Source organism: Berghia stephanieae, chromosome 9, assembly GCF_034508935.2.
Source record: "Berghia stephanieae isolate SIO BIC M18660-M18661 chromosome 9, UCSD_Bste_1.3, whole genome shotgun sequence".
Taxonomy (NCBI): Eukaryota; Metazoa; Mollusca; class Gastropoda; order Nudibranchia; family Aeolidiidae; genus Berghia; species Berghia stephanieae.
In genome coordinates this window covers 8,223,231-8,229,501 of record NC_088368.1, presented here as the reverse complement: position 1 = coordinate 8,229,501, position 6,271 = coordinate 8,223,231, and the positions used below count along the sequence as shown (strand labels likewise).

Genomic DNA, 6,271 nt, shown 5'->3' with positions numbered 1-6,271 from the left:
ACAATTGGTCTCTCTCTCGCTCGCTCTCTCTGTGTCTCTTTGCACTCATGTGATAAAGCGACTATGCTATTGATCAAAATAAAAATGTGATGTAAATGTAGTCCTCAGCTTAGGGGATTTTTTTTTCTACTGTAGGCTCATTGAAGTTTTTATTTTTTAAAATTTTGGATGAACATGAAAAAAATATATTTCTGCTTATAATTTCGGAAAACCTATCAAAGGCAAACCGATGTTTGTTGAGAGTCTCAAAGAATAAAAGTATACATGGTGCAGAGCTGCCAACCCCATCTGATGAGAATGTGTACAATGGGATCTCAAAATGGGGATTTCATAAAAATGGGTACAATCCTGAAATAGATGGAAAATAACCATTGTGAAAGTAAGAGGAAGGTATAATTACATAAAGTCACACCACACAAGCTCAATTGCAGCAACAATGATGTTCCCAAGACTATAATCCAATCCTTTCAGAAATCTACCTCCCAGCATGAAGATCATAATTGGTCAAAAAATATATGAATATCCACTTGGTCACCAAGGTTTCTCAATAGGCTAGTAATAATATGAATTACAACTAAAGAAAACTGAAGTGACTCTGCACACTGAAAATGGGTACAATCTTGGGGGAAATGTGTACAAGTGTACAATCACTGAAAATGCGTACAATTCCGCATTTTTTGCAGTAGGTTGGCAGCTCTGATGGTGTGTGTTGTGACTTTGACATATCAGATTACTGTTTGTATTGTTGTGCCTTTTTGTGTTGTTACTTTTCTCATTCCTATGAACAAAAAATTAGACATAAGATAATAACCATTTTGGGTAGCAATAAGAACAGTGCATCATCAATTAGGGTGAACAACTCAAACTCTTATGCTCGATTTTTTTTTCAAATTTTCTTATTAAATTCGTAATTCCTAGTTTTATTTTAAAAACAGAGGCAAATTACGGTTTTAAGTTTAAACTTGGTATTCCAGTCATGATACAGAGCCTATTGAAAAATCTTGTCTCTCGTAAGCTATGTTATATTGCAATTATTGCATTACTGTCATCACTTATGTTTAAAAATTTGTTGTATTTAGCATATATCTATTTATGCTGTCATCACATAAATTAATTATGGACTGATTCCAATCTTTTCATATTACACCATAATATTATATAATATTTATTGCCGTTATCAATAAAACTCATGCTGAAATTATTATTTTTTGTTTTGTTCATTTATTTTTTTCGTTTATTTGTGATGTGTTTTACATTTGGTGGAATCAGCTTAAATTAAAGTCACACAACTCTTCTGGAATTCAATTTCTCAGTAACACGTTCTAGCAAGCTTTAAAAGTGCAGCAAGAAAGCGATATTTACAATGATAAATGAATTTTCATTATTTTTCCCAATACTGTGGGCATTTTTGCACCATGCTGTGTGACTTATTGCTCTAAGCTTTTTTGAGAAGAATGGCTACATTGAAGTTTTTGATTTTGTTATCTTTGTGCGCGGCTTAGGACTGAGTATACACTGCAGTCTGTTTAATATAAACTCCCGGGGACCAGAAAAAAAGTTTATCTTATCCAAAACTCAAGGGCCTGTCATTTTCATTTCTTCTGAAAATGGGAGGCTACCAATAAGATGGCCAAAGACAGAAGTAGATAGAAGCCCTTTGTTCCACAAGGAGCAAAGAGGATGAAGTCAAGTAAGTCAGAACTCGAGGGTGAACCACCCTTCAGCAACACAACCATTTGTTTAATCTATTATTAGTTGTCCTCTTTTAATAAATACATATCTCCAGAAAGACAGCCCAGCTTCCTGTTAAGCTTGGCTAAACTAAAAGAGAGACTTTTTTTTTACTATTATTTGTCATTAGAGTCATCTTTCCAATGCAATAGGCATGCGATGATCTAAATGCTTAGAAAGGCATAAGTGAGAATGAAAAAGAAATTGCTTGCAGCCTTGTAGTTGTAGGTTTATGTTTGATCTATTCTGTCTCGCCTTTGGATTGGAAGGTCCTGGGCTTTCAGTCCCGAAATGTGCATAATTAAATGCTTGGAAAAGTCTCTTTACTCACATTCTCTCATCGAACTTGGGTGTAAAATGAGTACCTGGCCGTTAACAGCAGTCTCTGTCCGAAAATAATTGTAATATCGCTTAACAGGTGTCATGTCGAGTGTTGCTGTTGGCGAGGGACCTTCCTGTAAACTTTTGAGCATGTTTAATGGATATTGTGCTATATAACAAAAAGTTCAAAAGCTCAAGACAAGATAAGATTAGATATGTGTACTTTATTGATCTTTTATGAAAATTATAATTTAGTATTATCTACATTGAGATGTAACAAGACATTTCCACATTCTGGTCATGAATTCATTCATTCAACATACTTGGTGTAGTCCAGATAAGATAAACACTCTTTTAAAATAAACTTTTCGTCCAATCCCATTTCTTTGTCCTTAAACTGTGGTCTCCATTTATAAGCTACTTTACTACTTGTCCAATAGCTTTTCATGGGCCAATGGCAGTTCCAAGTCTGCAAACCGGTGTTGAACATAGACTTATCCACTGGATCCACTTATAAGCAGGACCTGGTTATGAGCATGCTCTGCTTGATTCCAGAGGACTGTGCTTATAAACAGACCACTACTGCGTAAGCCAACTAATAAAAGTCGGATTTAAATAAAGACAGTCAGTCTTTCAGTCCGGTTAAAATACAATAAACTGTTCTCTCCCATATAGGCTTCCGTACCCCAACCTCAATGAAAAAAATAAGGCTACCAAATGACAAGATTCTGGTCCAAAGAGTTGATCTTAAGCAGACTCCACTGTATCAATTACAGAAAATAAAGATATCTTATAACAGATACATTCTTTATTCTCTTGTTTCGTGGAAAATGCAAACAATAAAATAACTAGTTCAAATAGGGTATATAACTCCATGAGCAATCAATGTGCCCATTTTATTTTAACATCACCTCAAAGTCCCATCCTGGCACAAACAAAGAATCCCTCTATGAAGGATACACTCAAATGCTTACCAAGCACAATATATTCAAACCTAAAAACTAAACTATTATAAAACATACGAGAGAGAGAGAGAGAGTAAGATTATTTACAGGGAAAAAATATATCTGAAAAAAAAAAAGAATCTACGCATTTAACTTCCCCCCCTTTCAGCAAAGGACTGCCAGGACCAGGAGAAAACAAAACTAAACTGAGTCTGCAATCTACATCTAGAACACAGTTAGATGGAAAGGGACATTAGAAGTGGAGCAAGAGTGTCTTCTGGCCACCAAAGGGGAAGACTCCACAACGAAAATAACATACAACAGTCGTGTTCATATGGATATGCAATGTCAAATTTCCTCCTCCTCTCTCTCTCTTCTCTCTCTCTCTCTCTCTCTCTCTCTCTCTCTCTCTCTCTCTCTCTCTCTCTCTCTCTCTCATATATATATATATATATATATATTTATAATATATATATATATATATATATATATATAAATATATATATATTAGTAACAGAAACCCCAAAATAGCGAGATACATTAAGTCTTCTTCTTCTTCTCGTATGCCTTTATATCTTTTATATCTGGAGTCCCATTTCAAAGATGAAGGTACTCGCCTTTTTAAATTCTTCTAGTGGACCGAAAAGTCTTTTATTAGATAGAGAAGTTGCAGAGGGTCATATCACTTCTCTATGGGTTGTGTTTCTGCACCTCTGCATCTTCCTTCTCCTCATCACATGAGCAGACCGGTGACTGTGTCAGATTCATGTGTCTGTCCATATGCTTTTAAAGTCTATTGTGTCCTGTCCTGAGGTGGAACAGGATTCCTTGTTCATGTCTCGGCATCATACGGTAATCATCTGAAGGCATTGTTGTAGTATGAAGGCTCTTAATTATGCGTTTGTCTCACTGAAATTATGCGGTATGTTTTGTTCTTCCTTTTTGGCAGCATTTTTTGTGAGTCTATCAGCTTCATTTCCTGATATGCTACAATGAGCTGGAATCAACTGAAGAATCGTTCTGGTGGCGTTTATATTCTGAAGAGTTTCTTTTAATTTGTTTAGTTTCATGGCTGATATAGAGTCAGTGAAAAATTCAATTTGCTTGTTATGGTTTGTGTCCTAAGTCATCGTCTTTGCTGATGATGATAATGATATCGGAGTATATATACATTAAATAAAAACTCAAATATCTTGCCAAATAGGCCACCTTCTTTCCAACCAGTGTCATCTCGTACTCCTAGCCAACAAAACACTTCCTTTCAGGCCAATCTAGGGTTCAAAGTCTTGCCAAGCACTGCTTTGGAGTTAAGTGCATGCAGCACTCTTCGACCACATGTAGGCACTTGGTGAAAAGTAAGGCAAAGGGGACTAGGGAGAGCGCATAGTAGAGATTGACCTACCAGTGTGCCCAGCCAAAAGCAACCCACTGAATCCCAACTGAACGTGGGGCACACACAGTTTTTTAAACAAAATTATTCAGAATATGATAATGATATATAAGATTTTTAAAAACATCTCTCAAAGAAAAATATATTCGTGCAAGACAGGAGCTTCAAAAACCCTCATATTTGGAATGGTCTGCCTGGGGCAGTAAAGGGAGAATAATACTATAGATTTTTAAGGTAAGAATGAAGCATATCTTTTTAAGCAAACTTTTACTTAGTGTAGTGTCTCGTTCTTGCCTTGGGGATTTTCTCTTTTTGCCCAGGGCAGCCCATTTTGTAGTATTCTCTTCAAAACGACTTATGATAATTTAATGTCATTTTTATTTATAAAATTATTTGCTATAATAAAGCGCTTGGTGCTTAATAAATGCTATTTATTATTATTATTATGGCTATTATTATTATTTTAATCATTATTATTATTACAGTCCAATCCAGATAATTGCAACTCGATTAATATCAACTTTCGGTTAATTGCAACGTTTTCCAAGAAACAGAATTAATTCTATATAAAAGTCACTGGTTAATTAAAACAACAAACTTTGGTTAATCGCAACAATTTTCGACCTCAAAATATGACAAATTCAAGAAATCTATCAAACAAAATCTTATGATTAAATTTCATCATGGGTGAAATCATGACAGATTGAAGAATCGAGAGTGGGCTGGGTTTAATACTACAGTAGGGTGTCACCGTTGCAGTATGGGTTTGTGAGGTCATCTTGTCATTAGATAGGAGACGAGGGGCTGGGCATAGTCTAGAGAAGTTAGACAATGAGAGTTGTAAGGAAAGACTAAACGATGTCCTTTGATTGACAACTTTGAATTGTAACCATTGGGTTTAGTGAAATCTTATTGTCTCTCATCATGGCTAATCTTTTTGACTCTTACAAATATTGAGAATAAAAGAGTGAAAGTGAAAGTTATTCAAATCTGAATAATCTGATGTCGGCTTGCATAAAGCTGCTTTTACTTGCCAAAATCTATACAGTGCTGCCATATAGTTTTTGGTTCAATCAAATTGCTCAGTCTGTTAAAGACTAAGAACAATGTTTACAATAACTGGTTTGAGTTTACCATTTATGGTATGAAATCTGATTGGTGGTCAAATCACAATTGCTATAAGAACTTACAACAAGCGGTGGTGAAAGCAGTGTCTCGTCATTTTATCTTAAATCGACCAAAGATACCGCAGCCATACACAAGCCCTTGTAAACTCAGAGGGAAAATGTTGCAAATGGACAGGAAACTCAACTTCGGTTAATCGCAACATTTTCGCTGATTCCAAGGTGTTGCGATTATCCAGAGTGAACAGTACTTTTATCATTAATAATTGACTCTAGATTTGTTGTCCATAATAAATAATAGAGTTAGACGACAAACAAATTACAAAAGTAATTCCTCATCATTAGACAATATTTCAATAATAATATTCGAAAAACAGAAAACTGTTTTTAAAATGTGTTAAATCTCTTTGAGGTCTAAATTGTGGATGAAAATGAAATTTTAAAAATTAGATCTAATGTACCATGGATCATATAGTTATAAACAAGGTCAATTAATTAAATAGTGATATTTCAATACACAAAATGAGGTCTATTTCCTAAATTGTGGATGAAAATGAAATTTAGATCTAATGTACCATGGATCATATAGTTATAAACAAGGTCAGTTAATTAAATAGTGATATTTCAATACACAACATGAGGTCTATTTCCTTGGCACGGTTTCCTTGAACTACGGTTTCCTCAAACCTTTTTGCATGTCCCGAGGAGTTCGAGGAAACTGTGCTGGAGTGTATTGACACAAATCGTGAAATATAAAATCA

At 34.8% G+C, this 6,271-nt stretch overlaps 1 protein-coding gene across 1 annotated transcript in view; it reads right to left on the bottom strand.

Annotated features, from left to right (window-relative positions):
• LOC144979606 (large ribosomal subunit protein uL29-like) overlaps positions 1-6,271 on the bottom strand; it is a 38,394-nt gene that overhangs the window by 26,008 nt on the left and 6,115 nt on the right. The window lies entirely within an intron of this gene.